Source organism: Chiloscyllium plagiosum, unplaced genomic scaffold, assembly GCF_037043375.1.
Source record: "Chiloscyllium plagiosum isolate Xiang-an unplaced genomic scaffold, Cpla_swu_hap1 HiC_scaffold_27, whole genome shotgun sequence".
NCBI lineage: Eukaryota > Metazoa > Chordata > Chondrichthyes > Orectolobiformes > Hemiscylliidae > Chiloscyllium > Chiloscyllium plagiosum.
Window position 1 is genome coordinate 75,177,397 of NW_028270165.1, and position 20,961 is coordinate 75,198,357.

Genomic DNA, 20,961 nt, shown 5'->3' on the forward strand with positions numbered 1-20,961 from the left:
CCAGTCTGAATGCAAGTCATTTTCTTTTGGACTTTCTCAGTTCTTTCTGAAATATTCCTGATGTAAGGTTGTGGGCACACAATCTTCGATTCAGTGATTGAGCATTCACACTTTCTATGCTTCAGAAGGTTTTTTGTCCCTCTAGAAATCTCCCCTTTTGATGGGAGATTTCTAGAGAGTGCAGCTTCCAGAGGGAAGGTAAGAGTAGCTGGCTACTCGGGATTCTCTTTCACTCTCCCTTCGACATGGAAAAGTGAGAGATAGAGAGCAATGCCTTTCTCTTTGCAAACTGGATGTTTCTGCTGTATTGTTGACACACGAGGCCGAAGCCACCTGGCCTGGAACCAATTAGATGTCACTGTGCTGAGCCCTCCTGAACCCACAATGGCTGGTCCAAATTGGAAAGACTCTGGATTAGTGTTGCTGGAAGAGCACAGCAGTTCAGGCAGCATCCAAGGAGCTTCGAAATCGACGTTTCGGGCAAAAGCCCTTCATCAGGAATAAAGACAACCGGCACCTAACCTCTCTACAGTCAGCCCTGCCTCAGCTGAGGGCCACACTCTCAGAATTACAAAGGACCCACTCTGTACTACATCCTCAGGAGAATTCATACTCTCAACAAACAGTATTTCAACTCCATCTCAAACATCAAAAACTGGAAGTACAACAAACTTTTATCTACCCAGCTCCATAACCAGCGCTCCTCAAACATTCCAGAAGATTCCCCTGGCCTCACAATCTACTCGGACGCCATTAGCCATGCGGCTGATGCAGCTGCCACCCCCACGCTGATTGATGATGTCACTTCCGCTCCCATCATGGCCACTCCCACAACCGCTTTCCACCCCTCACAATTCCTCATGCATCACACGTGACATCACTTCCACCCTCACATCACCGCTGATGCCACATGCTCAGTGACTTCCGCCACCCCTACTACCGTGGTCACCACCACTTCCGCCCCCACCAGCGCCACTCACCTGCATTCTGCTGACATGCCCCCCACAGACCCCATTGTCACTATCCCCACCCCCCCAGAACCCTGAGGGGAACACTACCCCTGCTCATGACTCCACCCCCATCCCCCCCCCACCCTCACACCCACTCCAGTTACAGGTTCCGCCCCCACTCCCAGCTCTACACCCACACCAGCTCCCAGCCCGGCTGAGTTTTCACCATCCCCCCCAGACCTCCCCCTCACTGAGGACAAACGATCAGTCCTCAGCAAAGGACTCACCTTCATCCCCCTCCGTCCACGCATCAATGAATTTAATACACGCCGTGACGTCAAACAATTCTTCCGTCGCCTCCGCCTTCGAGCTTACTTTCACAATCAGGACTCCCGCCCACCTTCTGAGGACCCCTTCGCCCACCTCCAACACACTGCATCCAGCTGGACACCCCGCGCTGGCCTATTACCTGCCCTCGACCTCTTCATTTCCAACTGCCGCTGGGACATTAACCGCCTCAACCTGTCTACCCCCCTCCCCCACTCCAACCTCTCACCCTCACAACGCGCAGCCCTCCAATCTCTCTGCTCCAATCCCAGCCTCATCATCAAGCCAGCGGATAAAGGGGGCGCTGAAGCCAAACGCCAACTCGAGGACACCTCTTCCTACTGACCCCTCGACCATGACCCCACCCCCCCATCACCAAATCATTATCTCCCAGACCATACAGAACCTCATCACCTCAGGAGATCTCCCACCCACAGCTTCCAACCTCATAGTCCGGGAACCCCGCACTGCCCGGTTCTACCTCCTTCCCAAGATCCACAAGCCTGACCACCCTGGACGATCCATTGTCTCAGCATGCTCTTGCCCCACTGAACTCATCTCTACCTATCCCCCCTAGTCCAGGAACTCCCCACGTACGTTCGAGACACCACCCACGCCCTCCACCTCCTCCAAGACTCCCGTTTCCCTGGCTCCCAACGCCTCATCTTCACCATGGATATCCAATCCCTCTACACCTCCATCCGCCATGACCAGGGCCTCCATTTTTTCATCTCCAGACGACAGTACCCTTCCACTGACACTCTCATTCGTTTGGCCGAACTGGTCCTCACCCTTAACAATTTCTCCTGTGAATCCTCCCACTTGCTCCAGACCAAAGGGGTAGCCATGGGCACACGTATGGGCCCCAGCAATGCCTGTCTCTTTGTTGGCTACGAAGAGCAGTTGATCTTCCGTAATTACACCGGCATCACTCCCCACCTCTTCCTCCGCTACATTGATGACTGCATTGGCGCCACCTCGTGCTCCCGTGAGGAGGTTGAGCAATTCATCAACTTCACCAACTCATTTCACCCTGACCTTAAATTTACCTGGACCATCTCTGACACCTCCCTCCCCTTCCTGGACCTCTCCATCTCCATTAATGACGACCGACTTGACACTGACAGCATAAACCAAATCATCCGCCGGCATTTCCGCCACCTCCAAACAGACCCCACCACCAGGAATATATTTCCCTTCCCACCCCTTTCCGCAAAGACCGTTCCCTCCGTGACTACCTGGTCAGGTCCACGTCCCCCCCTACAACCCACCCTCCCATCCTGGCACTTTCCCCTGCCACTGCAGGAGCTGTTAAACCTGCGCCCACACCTCCTCCCTCACCTCTATCCAAGGCCCTAAAGGAGCCCTCCACATCCATCAAAGTTTTACTTGCACATCCACCAATATCATTTATTGTATCCGTTGCTCCCGATGCGGTCTCCTCTACATTGGGGAGACTGGGTGCCTCCTTGCAGAGCACTTTAGGGATCATCTCCGGGACACCCACACCAATCAACCACACTGCCCTGTGGCCCAACATTTCAACTCCCCCTCCCACTCTGTCGAGGACATGGAAGTCCTGGGCCTCCTTCACCGCCGCTCCCTCACCACCAGACGCCTGGAGGGAGAACGCCACATCTTCTGCCTCGGAACACTTCAATCCCAGGACATCAATGTAGACTTCAACAGTTTCCTCATTTCCCCTTCCCCCAACTCACCCTAGTCCTAAACTTCCAGCTCAGCACTGTCCCCATGACTTGTCCTACCTGCCTATCTCCTTTTCCACCTATCTACTCCATCCCCCTCCCTGACCTATCACCTTCATCCCCTCCCCCACTCACCTATTGTACTCTATGCTACTTTCACCCCACCCCCACCCTCCTCGAGCTTATCTCTCCACGCTTCAGGCTCACTGCCTTTATTCCTGATGAAGGGCTTTTGCCTGAAACGTCGATTTTGAAGCTCCTTGGATGCTGCCTGAACTGCTGTGCTCTTCCAGTACCACTAATCCAGAGTCTGGTTTCCAGCATCTGCAGTCATTGTTTTTACCTAATTGGAAAGACTGTTTGGGTGAAACCACCTTGAACATTCGCAGGCAGTACTCCTATCACTGCTTGAATAAGATGGCACAGTAGACACAATTCATAATGTGTTTTAGTGACCTCTTTTCTAAAACTGCAAACGTTTCCTGACATGGTTCCCTTGGTTTAATGCAGTACTTTCTCCCATTTAGTCCAGAGTAGAAAAGGAAAGCAATAAAAGTGGCCCTCACACAAGCAAGAGACTAATTTCAGAATACGGCTGATCTTGTGAACCTCACTTTGTCAAATGGTATACAGGGCCACTCAGGAGACTTTCCAATCAGCGACCTCAAGTATTGTCCTGAAAAGGCAGCACAACACAACCTCAAAACTAAAAGTTGACATGGTGCCAAAACATTACCTGGCAGCTTTAGCCCACAAGACGTGGGGGCGGTAGTAGGTCAGTCAGCCCGTTGAGTCTGCTAGTGAGATTGTGGAAGGTCTGATCAAACCTTGATTCTACTTTCCTGCCTTTTCCAAGGTTCACTAGTCTCATTAATAGGGGATGGCAGAATGGTGCCACAAGAAGAGGTTGGTTCATCTGGATCTGTATTCATTCACATTTCAAAGGATTAAAGGGGATCGGATTTAAAATTCTAACAGGGCCAGTGTTATGAAGTTGAGGGTGTGTACTATACCTTTAAGAGAGCACGACCGCTGTTCTGAATGGAGAGAGCTCACAAGCACCCTGTATATATGACAAGATGGCAGTCCCAGAGTGTACTGGAAAATTGAAAATATCTAACATTTGGCTGTGAAAGGGAAACCTGAGTTTTGGTTGCTGTTTTGACAACAATTTGAATTTAACCAATCAGTTTAAATTATGAGCTGAAAATGTGTTGCTGGAAAAGCGCAGCAGGTCAGGCAGCATCCAAGGAACAGCAGAATCGGCGTTACGGGCATAAGCCCTTCTTCAGGAACCCGAAACGTCGATTCTCCTGTTCCTTGGATGCTGCCTGACCTGCTACGCTTTTCCAGCAACACATTTTCAGCTCTGATCTCTAGCATCTGCAGCCCTCACTTTCTCCTCCAGTTTAACTTATGACCCAGGTTATTAAAATCGAATATAGTTTGAATTTATTGTTTTGCCGACATTGAACCAATGAGACGGTCTGATGATAGGGATATGAAAATGCAGACATTTTGAAAATTGGAGAGAGAACAACTGCCATCGTGGCAGAAACGCCTGGATTGTCGGAGGCTGAGGTTTATAAAATCATGAAGGGCATGGATAGGGTAAATAGACAACGTCTTCTCCCTAGGGTGGGGGAGTCCAGAACTAGAGGGCATAGGTTAAGGGTGAGAGGGGAAAGATTTTAAAGGGTCCGAAGGGGAAACTTTTTCACACAGAGGATGATGCATGTAGGAGCTGCCAGAGGAAGTGGTGGAAGCTGATACAATTACAACATTTTAAAAGGCATCTGGATGGGGACATGAATGGCAAAGATTTAGAAGAATTCGGGCCATGTGATGGCAAACGGGACTAGATTAATATAGCCTATCTGGTCAGCATGGATGAGTTGGACCGAGGGCTCTGTTTCCATGGTGTATATCTCCATGACTCTAACTCAGTTCCCTATACCCACTTTCTCCCTCATACCCTAAGAACTATATCTAACTCCTTTCTGAAAGTGTTCTGGCGTGTCCTGCTTTCTGTGAGAGAATTCCACAGGTTCATCCACTGTCTGGGTGAAGACATTTCTCCCCATCTCAGCCCTACCCTGTGTCCGTAGACTGTGACCCCCATTGTGTTGGACAGTCATATAGCACAGCCTAACTCGTCCATGCTGACCAGTTTTCCCAAACTAAACCAGACCCCATTTGCCTGCATTTGGCTCATATCCCTCTAAACCAGGGGTGGGGAACCTGCAGCCTTAAGGCTGCATGCGGCCTTGTAGGCCATTGTATGTGGCCTTTTGAATTAATCCAAATTTTTCAGAACGAATCTTTTATTTTTTTATTATTTTTACATTCATTTTAAGATTAAAATATTTAAAATACCAGAGAGTAAAAGAAAATTCAACAAAATAATCCTCACTTATTGCTGCGAATCTACATTCTCCTATTTAACCAAAATCAAAACACCCTTAAGGTGACAAATGATGGATACCCATCTGGAGGATCAGCTAAAACTGCAGACCTCCATGCTGCAACCAAATTAGAGTAGAGTAGATTAGATTAGATTACTTACAATGTGGAAACAGGCCCTTTGGCCCAACAAGTCCACACCGACCCACCGAAGCGCAACCCACCCAGACCCATTCCCCTACATTTACCCTTTCACCTAACACTACGGGCAATTTAGAGACCGACACTAACCAAATATTCAAATGCTTTCCTACAAAAAGCAGTCACAACATAGTCATTCAAAGGTTAGTTAACTTTAGAATTAAAGTTTTATTTTAGTTAGTTAGTACATAGTAGTTAGATTTTTACAAAATAATTTGGATTTTGAAGAATATATAATTAAAGTTTCTTGGATGCGGCCTTTTTAGATTACAACTAACATAATGTGGCTTTCCAACATGAAAAAGTTCCCCACCTCTGCTCTAATCCTTTCCATTCATGTACCTGTCCAAATGTCTGTTAAATGTTGTAATTGTACCCACAGCTCTGTTCACACATGCACTGCCCTCTGAATGGAAAAGTTGCCCCTTTGGGTGCCTTTAAAATCTTTCTCTCCTCTCAGCATAAACCTATGCTCTCTAATCTTGCACTCCCCTACCCTCAGAAAATGACCTTGGCTATTCACCTTATCTCTGCCCTTCATGATTGTGTAAACCTCAGAAAGGTCACCCCTCAGCCTCTTATGCTCCATCAAAAAATAACCCAGCGATTCAGCCTCTCTTCAGACCTCAATCTTAGACTAGGTGATACTTTAATCACACTCGAAGTAGAAGCAGATTTCATCTTTACCAGAGTGAACCTCACAGTGAACACAGCTGGTTGTGTAAGCCGGAAGAGAGCGCTAACAAAAGCGTTTTGCAAATGGCATAGGAGAAGACAGCGTGGGACAGACACTGATAAAGATGGTGGTGTCCGAACAGTGGGAAGATATGTGACGATGCTGGTGGTGTCCGCATAGAGGGCGGATATAGGACGGCACTAGTGTCCGCACAGAGGGATGATATAGGACGGTGCTGGTGGTATTCGCATAGAGGGATGATGTAGGACGGTGCTGGTGGTGGTCTGCACCGAGGGCTGATATAGGACGGTGCTGGAGGTATCCGCGCAGAGGGCAGATGGAGGACGATGCTGATGGTAGTCCACACAGTGGGCGGATATAGCACGGTGCTGGTGGTATCTGCACAGAGGGTGGATATGGGACGGCGCCGGTGGTATCTGCACAGAGGGTGGATATGGGACGGCGCTGGTGGTATCTGCACAGAGGGTGGATATGGGACGGCGCTGGTGGTATCTGCACAGAGGGTGGATATGGGACGGTGCTGGTGGTATCTGCACAGAGGGTGGATATGGGACGGCGCTGGTGGAATCTGCACAGAGGGTGGATGTGGGACGGTGCTGGTGGTATCTGCACAGAGGGTGGATGTGGGACGGCGCTGGTGGTGGCATCTGCACAGAGGGTGGGTGGAGGACAGTGCTGGTGATGGTCTGCACAGAGGGCGGATTTAGGACGGTGCTGGTGGTGGTCCGCACAGAGGGCAGATATGGGACGGTGTTGCTGGTGGTGGTCTGCATAGTGGGCAGAAATAGGACTGTGTTGATGGTGGTCCGCACACCGGGCGGATATAGGACGGTGCTGGTGGTGTCCCGCACAGATGGCGGATATAGGATGATGCTGGCGGTGGTATCCACACAGAGGGCAGATGGAGGATGGTGCTAGTGGTGGTCTGCACAGAGGGCAGATTTACGACGCTGGTGGTCCGCACAGAGTGCGGATATAGGATGGTGCTATTGGTGGTCTGCACCAGGGGCGGATATAGGACAATGCTAGTGGTGTCTGCTCAGAGGGTGGATATAGGATGGTGCTGTTGGTGGTCCGCACAGAGGGCTGATATAGGATGGTGCTGGTGGTATTCGCCCAGAGGGCGGATATAGGATGGCGCCAGTGGTGTTCGCACAGAGGGATGATGGAGGACGGTGCTGGTGGTGGTCCGCACCGAGGGCTGATATGGAACGGTGCTGGAGGTATCCGCACAGAGGGCGGATTTAGGACTGTGCTGGTGGTGGTCCGCACAGTGGGCGGATATAGGACGGTGCTGGTGGTGGTCCAAACAGTGGGCGGATATAGGACGGTGCTGGTGGTGGTCCACACAGTGGGCAGATATAGGACTGTGCTGGTGGTGGTCTGCACAGAGGGTATATATAGCACGGTGCTGGAGGTATCTGCACAGAGGGTGGATATAGCACAGTGCTGGTGGTAACTGCACAGAGGATGGATATAACACGTTGCTGGTGGTAACTGCACAGAGGGTGGATATAGGATGGTGCTGCTGGTGGTCCGCACAGAGGGCGGATATAGGATGGTGCTGGTGGTGGTCCGCACAGTGGGCGGATATAGGACGGTGCTGGTGGTGGTCCACACAGTGGGCGGATATAGGACTGTACTGGTGGTGGTCTGCACAGAGGGTATATATAGCACGGTGCTGGAGGTATCTGCACAGTGGGTGGATATAGCACAGTGCTGGTGGTAACTGCACAGAGGGTGGATATAGCACGGTGCTGGTGGTATCTGCACAGAGGGTGGATATAGGACGGTGCTGGTGGTGGTCCGCACAGAGGGCGGATATAGGATGGTGCTGGTGGTCCGCGCAGAGGGCTGAAATAGGACGGTGCTGGTGGTGGCTTCCGCACAGAGGGCTAATATCGGATGGTGCTGATGGTGGTCTGCACAGAGAGCTGATATAGGACGGTGCTGGTGGTGTCCCGCACAGTCGGTGGATATAGGATGGTGCTGGTGGTGATATCTGCACAGAGGTTAGACATAGGATGGTGCTCTTGGTCTCCGCACAGTGGGAAGATATGGTACGGTGCTGGTGGTCCGCACAGAGGGTGGGACATAGGACGGTGCTGGCGGTGTCCCTCACTGAGGGCGGATATAGGACGGTGCTGGTGGTAATATCCGCACAGTGGACAGATATAGGACAGTGCTGGTGTCCGTGCAGTGGGCGGATATAGGACAATGTTGGTGGTGTCCACATAGTGGGCGGATATAGGACGGTGCTGGTGGTGGTCCGCACAGAGGGTGGATATAGGATGGTGCTGCTGCTGGTGGTCCGCACAGTGGGCGGAAATAGGACTGTGCTGGTGGTGGTCCGCATAGAGGGTGGATATAGGATGGTGCTGCTGGTGGTGGTCCGCACAGTGGGCGGAAATAGGACTGTGCTGGTGGTGGTCCGCACACAGGGCAGATTTAGTACAGTGCTCTTGGTATCCGCACAGAGGGCGGATATAGGATGGCACTGTTGGTGGTCCGCACAGAGGGCTGAAATAGGACGGTGCTGGTGGTGGCTTCCGCACAGAGGGCGGATATCGGATGGTGGTGGTCTGCACAGAGAGCTGATATATGACGGTGCTGGTGGTGTCCGCACAGAGGGCGGATACAGGATGGTGCTGGTGGTGTCCGCACAGAGGGCGGATATCGGATGGTGCTGGTGGTGGTCAGCACAGGGCAGATATACGACGGTGCTAGTGGTGATATCCGAACAGAGGGCAGATATAGGACGGTGCTGGTGGTATCTGCGCAGAAGGTGGATGTAGCACGGTACTGGTGGTATCTGCACAGAGGGTGGATATAGGTCAGTGCTGGTGGTGGTATCCGCACAGTGGGCGGATTTCGGACCGTGCTTCTGGTGGTGGTCCGCACAGTGGGCGGAAATAGGACTGGTGGTGGTCCGCGTACAGGGCAGATATAGTACGGTGCTGGTGGTATCTGCACAGAGGGTGGAGATAGGATGGCACTGTTGGTGGTCCACACAGAGGGCTGAAATAGGATGGTGCTGGTGGTGGCATCCGCACAAAGGGTGGATATAGGATGGTGCTAGTCGTGGCCCGCACAGAGGGCGGATATAGGACAGAGCTGATGGTGGTCCGCACAGAGGACGGATATAGTACAGTGTTGGTGGTGGTCTGCACAGAGGGTGGATATAGCATGGTACTGGTGGTATCTGCACAGAGGGTGGATATAGGACGGCGGTGGTGGTATCTGCACAGAGGGTGGATATAGCATTGTGCTGTTGGTGGTCCACACAGAGGGTGGATATAGGATGGAGCTGGTGGTGATAGCTGCACAGAGGGCAGATATGGGACGGTGCTGGTGGTCCGCAGTGAGGGCGGATATAGGACTGTGCTAGCGGAGTCCCACACAGGGCGGATATAGGACGGTGCTGGCGGTGATCTGCCCCGTGGGCTGATATAGGACGGTGCTGGTGGTGATCTGCCCCGTGGGCTGATATAGGACGGTGCTGGTGGTGATCACCACAGAGGGCGGATATAGGACGGTGCTGGTATCCACACAGAGGGCGGATGGAGGACGGTGCTGGTGGTGGTCTGCACAGAGGGCGGATTTAGGACGGTGCTGGTGGTGGTCTGCACGGTGGGCGGAAATAGGACTGTGCTGGTCGCGGTCCGCGTACAAGGCAGATATAGTACAGCGCTGGTGATATCCGCACAGAGGGCAGATATAGGATGGCACTGTTGGTGGTCCGCATAGAGGGCTGAAATAGGACGGTGCTAGTGGTAGCATCCGCACAGAGGGGGGATATAGGACGGTGATAGTGGTGATCTGCATAGAAGGCGGATATAGGATGGTGCTGGTGGTGATATCCGCACAGAGGCCCGATATAGGACGGTGCTGATGGTGTCCGCACAGTGGGTGGATATAGGACAGTGCTGGTGGTGTCCCACACAGTCGGTGGATAAAGGCTGGTGCTGATGGTGATAGCTGCACAGAGGGCAGATATAGGACAGTGCACTTGGTCTCCGCATAGTGAGCAGATATGGGACGGTGCTGGTGGTGTCCCGCACAGAGGGCGGATATAGGACGGTGCTGGTGGTGTCCCACACAGAGGGCGGATATCGGACGGTGCTGTTGGTGGTCCGCACAGAGGACGGATATAGGACGGTGCTGGTGGTGGTCCGCCCCGAGGACGGATATAGGACGGTGCTGCTGATGGTGGTCCGCACAGTGGGCGGAAATAGGAATGTGCTGGTGATGGTCCGCGTATAGGGCAGATATAGTACAGTGCTGGTGATATTCGCACAGAGGGCAGATATAGGATGGCACTGCTGGTGGTCCACACACAGGGCTGAAATAGGACGGTGCTAGTGGTGATCTGCATAGAAGGCGGATATAGGATGGTGCTGGTGGTGATATCCGCACAGAGGGCGGATATAGGACGGTGCTGGTGGTGATATCCGCACAGAGGGCAGATATAGGACGGTGCTGGTGGTGATATCCGCACAGAGGGCAGATATAGGACGGTGCTAGTGGTGTCCCGCACAGTCGGTGGATATAGGATGGTGCTGGTGGTGATATCTGCACAGAGGTTAGATATAGGACGGTGCTCTTGGTCTCCGCACAGTGGGAAGATATGGTACGGTGCTGGTGGTCCTCACAGAGGGTGGGATATAGGACTGTGCTGGTGGTGTCCCTCACTGAGGGCGGATATAGGACGGTGCTGGCGATGTCCCTTACAGATGGCAGATATAGGATGGTGCTGGTGGTGATATCCGCACAGAGAGCAGATATAGGACGGTGCTGGTGGTGATATCCGCACAGAGAGCAGATATAGGACGGTGCTGGTGGTGTCTGCGCAGGGGGCAGATATAGGACGGTGCTGGTGGTATCCGCGCAGTGGGCGGATATAGGACAGTGTTGGTGGTGTCTGCACAGTGGGCGGATATAGGACGGTGCTGGTGGTATCCGCACAGTGGGCGGATATAGGACAGTGTTGGTGGTGTCCGCACAGTGGGCGGATATAGGACGGTGCTGGTGGTGTCTGCACAGTGGGCAGATATAGGACGGTGCTGGTGGTGTCCCGCACAGAGGGCGGATATAGGATGGTGCTGGTGGTGATATCCGCACAGAGAGCAGATATAGGACGGTGCTGGTGGTGATATCCGCACAGAGAGCAGATATAGGACGGTGCTGGTGGTGTCCGCGCAGGGGGCGGATATAGGACGGTGCTGGTGGTATCCGCGCAGTGGGCGGATATAGGACAGTGTTGGTGGTGTCCGCACAGTGGGCGGATATAGGACGGTGCTGGTGGTGTCTGCACAGTGGGCGGATATAGGACGGTGCTGGTGGTATCCGCGCAGTGGGCGGATATAGGACAGTGTTGGTGGTGTCCGCACAGTGGGCGGATATAGGACGGTGCTGGTGGTGTCCCGCACAGAGGGCGGATATAGGATGGTGCTGGTGGTGTCCGCACAGAGGGCGGATATACGATGGTGCTGGTGGTGTCCGCACAGAGGGCGGATATAGGATGGTGCTGGTGGTGGTCAGCACAGGGCAGATATACGACGGTGCTCGTGGTGATATCCGAACAGAGGGCAGATATAGGACGGTGCTGGTGGTATCTGCGCAGAAGGTGGATGTAGCACGGTACTGGTGGTATCTGCACAGAGGGTGGATATAGGTCAGTGCTGGTGGTGGTATCCGCACAGTGGGCGGATTTCGGACCGTGCTTCTGGTGGTGGTCCGCACAGTGGGCGGAAATACGACTGGTGGTGGTCCGCGTACAGGGCAGATATAGTACGGTGCTGGTGGTATCCGCGCAGTGGGCGGATATAGGACAGTGTTGGTGGTGTCCGCACAGTGGGCGGATATAGGACGGTGCTGGTGGTGTCCCGCAAAGAGGGCGGAGATAGGATGGTGCTGGTGGTGGTCCGCACAGAGGGCAGATATAGTACAGTGCTTGTGGTTATCTGCACAGAGTGCGGATATAGGGTGGCACTGTTGGTGGTCCGCACAGAGGGCGGATATCGGATGGCACTGTTGGTGTCCCGCACAGAGGGCGGATATAGGATGGTGCTGGTGGTGATATCCGCACAGAGAGCAGATATAGGACGGTGCTGGTGGTGATATCCGCACAGAGAGCAGATATAGGACGGTGCTGGTGGTGTCTGCGCAGGGGGCAGATATAGGACGGTGCTGGTGGTATCCGCGCAGTGGGCGGATATAGGACAGTGTTGGTGGTGTCTGCACAGTGGGCGGATATAGGACGGTGCTGGTGGTATCCGCGCAGTGGGCGGATATAGGACAGTGTTGGTGGTGTCCGCACAGTGGGCGGATATAGGACGGTGCTGGTGGTGTCTGCACAGTGGGCGGATATAGGACGGTGCTGGTGGTGTCCCGCACAGAGGGCGGATATAGGATGGTGCTGGTGGTGATATCCGCACAGAGAGCAGATATAGGACGGTGCTGGTGGTGATATCCGCACAGAGAGCAGATATAGGACGGTGCTGGTGGTGTCCGCGCAGGGGGCGGATATAGGACGGTGCTGGTGGTATCCGCGCAGTGGGCGGATATAGGACAGTGTTGGTGGTGTCCGCACAGTGGGCGGATATAGGACGGTGCTGGTGGTGTCTGCACAGTGGGCGGATATAGGATGGTGCTGGTGGTATCCGCGCAGTGGGCGGATATAGGACAGTGTTGGTGGTGTCCGCACAGTGGGCGGATATAGGACGGTGCTGGTGGTGTCCCGCACAGAGGGCGGATATAGGATGGTGCTGGTGGTGTCCGCACAGAGGGCGGATATACGATGGTGCTGGTGGTGTCCGCACAGAGGGCGGATATAGGATGGTGCTGGTCCGCACAGAGGGCAGATATAGTACAGTGCTCGTGGTATCTGCACAGAGTGCGGATATAGGGTGGCACTGTTGGTGGTCCGCACAGAGGGCGGATTTAGGACAGTGCTGGTGATGGTCTGCACAGAGGGTGGATTTAGGACGGTGCTGGTGGTGGTCTGCACAGAGGGTGGATTTAGGACGGTGCTGGTGGTGGTCTGCACAGAGGGTGGATTTAGGATGGTGCTGGTGGTGGTCTGCTCAGAGGGCAGATATAGTACAGTGCTCGTGGTATCTGCACAGAGTGCGGATATAGGGTGGCACTGTTGGTGGTCCGCACAGAGTGTGGATTTAGGACAGTGCTGGTGATGGTCTGCACAGAGGGTGGATTTAGGACGGTGCTGGTGGTGGTCTGCACAGAGGGTGGATTTAGGACAGTGCTGGTGATGGTCTGCACAGAGGGTGGATTTAGGACGGTGCTGGTGGTGGTCTGCACAGAGGGTGGATTTAGGACAGTGCTGGTGATGGTCTGCACAGAGTGTGGATTTAGGACGGTGCTGGTGATGGTCTGCACAGAGGGTGGATTTAGGACAGTGCTGGTGATGGTCTGCACAGAGGGTGGATTTAGGACGGTGCTGGTGGTGGTCTGCACAGAGGGTGGATTTAGGACAGTGCTGGTGATGGTCTGCACAGAGGGTGGATTTAGGACGGTGCTGGTGGTGGTCTGCTCAGAGGGCAGATATAGTACGGTGCTCGTGGTATCTGCACAGAGTGCGGATATAGGGTGGCACTGTTGGTGGTCCGCACAGAGGGCGGATATCGGATGGCACTGTTGGTGGTCCGCACAGAGAGCTGATATATGACGGTGCTGGTGGTGTCTGCACAGAGTGATGTTATAGGATGGTGCTGGTGGCGTCCGCACAGAGGGCGGATATAGGACTGTGCTGGTGGTATCCCGCACAGTGGGCGGATATAGGACGGTGATGGTGGTGTTCCGCACAGGGCAGATATACGATGGTGCTAGTGGTGATATCCGAACAGAGGGCAGATGTAGGACGGTGCTGGTGGTATCTGTGCAGAAGGTGGATGTAGCACGGTACTGGTGGTATCTGTTCAGAGGGTGGATATAGGTCAGTGCTGGTGGTGGTATCCGCACAGAGGGCGGATTTCGGACGGTGCTTCGGTGGTGGTCCACGTACAGGGCAGATTTGTACGGTGCTGGTGGTATCTGCTCAGAGGGTGGAGATAGGATGGCACTGTTGGTCCACACAAAGGGCTGAAATAGGACGGTGCTGGTGGTGGCATCCGCACAAAGGGTGGATATAGGACAGAGCTGATGGTGGTCCGCACAGAGGGTAGATATAGCACGGTGCTGGTGGTATCTGCACAGAGGGTGGATATAGCATGGTACTGGTGGTATCTGCACAGAGGGTGGATATAGGACGGCGGTGGTGGTATCTGCACAGAGGGTGGATATAGCATTGTGCTGTTGGTGGTCCACACAGAGGGTGGATATAGGATGGAGCTGGTGGTGATAGCTGCACAGAGGGCAGATATGGGACGGTGCTGGTGGTCCGCAGTGAGGGCGGATATAGGACTGTGCTAGCGGAGTCCCACACAGGGCGGATATAGGACGGTGCTGGCGGTGATCTGCCCCGTGGGCTGATATAGGATGGTGCTGGTGGTGATCTGCCCCGTGGGCTGATATAGGACGGTGCTGGTGGTGATCACCACAGAGGGCGGATATAGGACGGTGCTGGTATCCACACAGAGGGCGGATGGAGGACGGTGCTGGTGGTGGTCTGCACTGTGGGCGGAAATAGGACTGTGCTGGTCGCGGTCCGCGTACAAGGCAGATATAGTACAGCGCTGGTGATATCCGCACAGAGGGCAGATATAGGATGGCACTGTTGGTGGTCCGCATAGAGGGCTGAAATAGGACGGTGCTAGTGGTAGCATCCGCACAGAGGGGGGATATAGGACGGTGCTAGTGGTGATCTGCATAGAAGGCGGATATAGGATGGTGCTGGTGGTGATATCCGCACAGAGGCCCGATATAGGACGGTGCTGATGGTGTCCGCACAGTGGGTGGATATAGGACAGTGCTGGTGGTGTCCCACACAGTCGGTGGATATAGGCTGGTGCTGATGGTGATAGCTGCACAGAGGGCAGATATAGGACAGTGCACTTGGTCTCCGCATAGTGGGCAGATATGGGACGGTGCTGGTGGTGTCCCGCACAGAGGGCGGATATAGGACGGTGCTGGTGGTGTCCCACACAGAGGGCGGATATCGGACGGTGCTGTTGGTGGTCCGCACAGAGGACGGATATAGGACGGTGCTGGTGGTGGTCCGCCCCGAGGACGGATATAGGACGGTGCTGCTGATGGTGGTCCGCACAGTGGGCGGAAATAGGAATGTGCTGGTGATGGTCCGCGTATAGGGCAGATATAGTACAGTGCTGGTGATATTCGCACAGAGGGCAGATATAGGATGGCACTGCTGGTGGTCCACACACAGGGCTGAAATAGGACGGTGCTAGTGGTGATCTGCATAGAAGGCGGATATAGGATGGTGCTGGTGGTGATATCCGCACAGAGGGCGGATATAGGACGGTGCTGGTGGTGATATCCGCACAGAGGGCAGATATAGGACGGTGCTAGTGGTGTCCCGCACAGTCGGTGGATATAGGATGGTGCTGGTGGTGATATCTGCACAGAGGTTAGATATAGGACGGTGCTCTTGGTCTCCGCACAGTGGGAAGATATGGTACGGTGCTGGTGGTCCGCACAGAGGGTGGGATATAGGACTGTGCTGGTGGTGTCCCTCACTGAGGGCGGATATAGGACGGTGCTGGCGATGTCCCTTACAGATGGCGGATATAGGATGGTGCTGGTGGTGATATCCGCACAGAGAGCAGATATAGGACGGTGCTGGTGGTGATATCCGCACAGAGAGCAGATATAGGACGGTGCTGGTGGTGTCTGCGCAGGGGGCAGATATAGGACGGTGCCTGTGGTATCCGCGCAGTGGGCGGATATAGGACAGTGTTGGTGGTGTCTGCACAGTGGGCGGATATAGGACGGTGCTGGTGGTATCCGCGCAGTGGGCGGATATAGGACAGTGTTGGTGGTGTCCGCACAGTGGGCGGATATAGGACGGTGCTGGTGGTGTCTGCACAGTGGGCGGATATCGGACGGTGCTGGTGGTGTCCCGCACAGAGGGCGGATATAGGATGGTGCTGGTGGTGATATCCGCACAGAGAGCAGATATAGGACGGTGCTGGTGGTGATATCCGCACAGAGAGCAGATATAGGACGGTGCTGGTGGTGTCCGCGCAGGGGGCGGATATAGGACGGTGCTGGTGGTATCCGCGCAGTGGGCGGATATAGGACAGTGTTGGTGGTGTCCGCACAGTGGGCGGATATAGGACGGTGCTGGTGGTGTCTGCACAGTGGGCGGATATAGGACGGAGCTGGTGGTATCCGCGCAGTGGGCGGATATAGGACAGTGTTGGTGGTGTCCGCACAGTGGGCGGATATAGGACGGTGCTGGTGGTGTCCCGCACAGAGGGCGGATATAGGATGGTGCTGGTGGTGTCCGCACAGAGGGCGGATATACGATGGTGCTGGTGGTGTCCGCACAGAGGGCGGATATAGGATGGTGCTGGTCCGCACAGAGGGCAGATATAGTACAGTGCTCGTGGTATCTGCACAGAGTGCGGATATAGGGTGGCACTGTTGGTGGTCCGCACAGAGGGCGGATTTAGGACAGTGCTGGTGATGGTCTGCACAGAGGGTGGATTTAGGACGGTGCTGGTGGTGGTCTGCACAGAGGGTGGATTTAGGACGGTGCTGGTGGTGGTCTGCACAGAGGGTGGATTTAGGATGGTGCTGGTGGTGGTCTGCTCAGAGGGCAGATATAGTACAGTGCTCGTGGTATCTGCACAGAGTGCGGATATAGGGTGGCACTGTTGGTGGTCCGCACAGAGTGTGGATTTAGGACAGTGCTGGTGATGGTCTGCACAGAGGGTGGATTTAGGACGGTGCTGGTGGTGGTCTGCACAGAGGGTGGATTTAGGACAGTGCTGGTGATGGTCTGCACAGAGGGTGGATTTAGGACGGTGCTGGTGGTGGTCTGCACAGAGGGTGGATTTAGGACAGTGCTGGTGATGGTCTGCACAGAGTGTGGATTTAGGACGGTGCTGGTGATGGTCTGCACAGAGGGTGGATTTAGGACAGTGCTGGTGATGGTCTGCACAGAGGGTGGATTTAGGACGGTGCTGGTGGTGGTCTGCACAGAGGGTGGATTTAGGACAGTGCTGGTGATGGTCTGCACAGAGGGTGGATTTAGGACGGTGCTGGTGGTGGTCTGCTCAGAGGGCAGATATAGTACGGTGCTCGTGGTATCTGCACAGAGTGCGGATATAGGGTGGCACTGTTGGTGGTCCGCACAGAGGGCGGATATCGGATGGCACTGTTGGTGGTCCGCACAGAGAGCTGATATATGACGGTGCTGGTGGTGTCTGCACAGAGTGATGTTATAGGATGGTGCTGGTGGCGTCCGCACAGAGGGCGGATATAGGACTGTGCTGGTGGTATCCCGCACAGTGGGCGGATATAGGACGGTGATGGTGGTGTTCCGCACAGGGCAGATATACGATGGTGCTAGTGGTGATATCCGAACAGAGGGCAGATGTAGGACGGTGCTGGTGGTATCTGTGCAGAAGGTGGATGTAGCACGGTACTGGTGGTATCTGTTCAGAGGGTGGATATAGGTCAGTGCTGGTGGTGGTATCCGCACAGAGGGCGGATTTCGGACGGTGCTTCGGTGGTGGTCCACGTACAGGGCAGATTTGTACGGTGCTGGTGGTATCTGCTCAGAGGGTGGAGATAGGATGGCACTGTTGGTCCACACAAAGGGCTGAAATAGGACGGTGCTGGTGGTGGCATCCGCACAAAGGGTGGATATAGGACAGAGCTGATGGTGGTCCGCACAGAGGGTAGATATAGCACGGTGCTGGTGGTATCTGCACAGAGGGTGGATATAGCATGGTACTGGTGGTATCTGCACAGAGGGTGGATATAGGACGGCGGTGGTGGTATCTGCACAGAGGGTGGATATAGCATTGTGCTGTTGGTGGTCCACACAGAGGGTGGATATAGGATGGTGCTAGTCGTGGCCCGCACAGAGGGCGGATGTAGGACAGAGCTGATGGTGGTCCGCACAGAGGACGGATATAGTACAGTGTTGGTGGTGGTCTGCACAGAGGGTGGATATAGCATGGTACTGGTGGTATCTGCACAGAGGGTGGATATAGGACGGCGGTGGTGGTATCTGCACAGAGGGTGGATATAGCATTGTGCTGTTGGTGGTCCACACAGAGGGTGGATATAGGATGGAGCTGGTGGTGATAGCTGCACAGAGGGCAGATATGGGACGGTGCTGGTGGTCCGCAGTGAGGGCGGATATAGGACTGTGCTAGCGGAGTCCCACACAGGGCGGATATAGGACGGTGCTGGCGGTGATCTGCCCCGTGGGCTGATATAGGATGGTGCTGGTGGTGATCTGCCCCGTGGGCTGATATAGGACGGTGCTGGTGGTGATCACCACAGAGGGCGGATATAGGACGGTGCTGGTATCCACACAGAGGGCGGATGGAGGACGGTGCTGGTGGTGGTCTGCACTGTGGGCGGAAATAGGACTGTGCTGGTCGCGGTCCGCGTACAAGGCAGATATAGTACAGCGCTGGTGATATCCGCACAGAGGGCAGATATAGGATGGCACTGTTGGTGGTCCGCATAGAGGGCTGAAATAGGACGGTGCTAGTGGTAGCATCCGCACAGAGGGGGGATATAGGACGGTGCTAGTGGTGATCTGCATAGAAGGCGGATATAGGATGGTGCTGGTGGTGATATCCGCACAGAGGCCCGATATAGGACGGTGCTGATGGTGTCCGCACAGTGGGTGGATATAGGACAGTGCTGGTGGTGTCCCACACAGTCGGTGGATATAGGCTGGTGCTGATGGTGATAGCTGCACAGAGGGCAGATATAGGACAGTGCACTTGGTCTCCGCATAGTGGGCAGATATGGGACGGTGCTGGTGGTGTCCCGCACAGAGGGCGGATATAGGACGGTGCTGGTGGTGTCCCACACAGAGGGCGGATATCGGACGGTGCTGTTGGTGGTCCGCACAGAGGACGGATATAGGACGGTGCTGGTGGTGGTCCGCCCCGAGGACGGATATAGGACGGTGCTGCTGATGGTGGTCCGCACAGTGGGCGGAAATAGGAATGTGCTGGTGATGGTCCGCGTATAGGGCAGATATAGTACAGTGCTGGTGATATTCGCACAGAGGGCAGATATAGGATGGCACTGCTGGTGGTCCACACACAGGGCTGAAATAGGACGGTGCTAGTGGTGATCTGCATAGAAGGCGGATATAGGATGGTGCTGGTGGTGATATCCGCACAGAGGGCGGATATAGGACGGTGCTGGTGGTGATATCCGCACAGAGGGCAGATATAGGACGGTGCTAGTGGTGTCCCGCACAGTCGGTGGATATAGGATGGTGCTGGTGGTGATATCTGCACAGAGGTTAGATATAGGACGGTGCTCTTGGTCTCCGCACAGTGGGAAGATATGGTACGGTGCTGGTGGTCCGCACAGAGGGTGGGATATAGGACTGTGCTGGTGGTGTCCCTCACTGAGGGCGGATATAGGACGGTGCTGGCGATGTCCCTTACAGATGGCGGATATAGGATGGTGCTGGTGGTGATATCCGCACAGAGAGCAGATATAGGACGGTGCTGGTGGTGATATCCGCACAGAGAGCAGATATAGGACGGTGCTGGTGGTGTCTGCGCAGGGGGCAGATATAGGACGGTGCCTGTGGTATCCGCGCAGTGGGCGGATATAGGACAGTGTTGGTGGTGTCTGCACAGTGGGCGGATATAGGACGGTGCTGGTGGTATCCGCGCAGTGGGCGGATATAGGACAGTGTTGGTGGTGTCCGCACAGTGGGCGGATATAGGACGGTGCTGGTGGTGTCTGCACAGTGGGCGGATATAGGACGGTGCTGGTGGTGTCCCGCACAGAGGGCGGATATAGGATGGTGCTGGTGGTGATATCCGCACAGAGAGCAGATATAGGACGGTGCTGGTGGTGATATCCGCACAGAGAGCAGATATAGGACGGTGCTGGTGGTGTCCGCGCAGGGGGCGGATATAGGACGGTGCTGGTGGTATCCGCGCAGTGGGCGGATATAGGACAGTGTTGGTGGTGTCCGCACAGTGGGCGGATATAGGACGGTGCTGGTGGTGTCTGCACAGTGGGCGGATATAGGATGGTGCTGGTGGTATCCGCGCAGTGGGCGGATATAGGACAGTGTTGGTGGTGTCCGCACAGTGGGCGGATATAGGACGGTGCTGGTGGTGTCCCGCACAGAGGGCGGATATAGGATGGTGCTGGTGGTGTCCGCACAGAGGGCGGATATACGATGGTGCTGGTGGTGTCCGCACAGAGGGCGGATATAGGATGGTGCTGGTCCGCACAGAGGGCAGATATAGTACAGTGCTCGTGGTATCTGCACAGAGTGCGGATATAGGGTGGCACTGTTGGTGGTCCGCACAGAGGGCGGATTTAGGACAGTGCTGGTGATGGTCTGCACAGAGGGTGGATTTAGGACGGTGCTGGTGGTGGTCTGCACAGAGGGTGGATTTAGGACGGTGCTGGTGGTGGTCTGCACAGAGGGTGGATTTAGGATGGTGCTGGTGGTGGTCTGCTCAGAGGGCAGATATAGTACAGTGCTCGTGGTATCTGCACAGAGTGCGGATATAGGGTGGCACTGTTG

The 20,961-nt window shown here is 54.8% G+C and overlaps 1 protein-coding gene across 1 annotated transcript in view; it reads right to left on the reverse strand.

Annotated features, from left to right (window-relative positions):
* The window catches only part of LOC148144593 (uncharacterized), a 233,819-nt gene that overhangs the window by 34,121 nt on the left and 178,737 nt on the right, over positions 1–20,961 (reverse strand). The window lies entirely within an intron of this gene.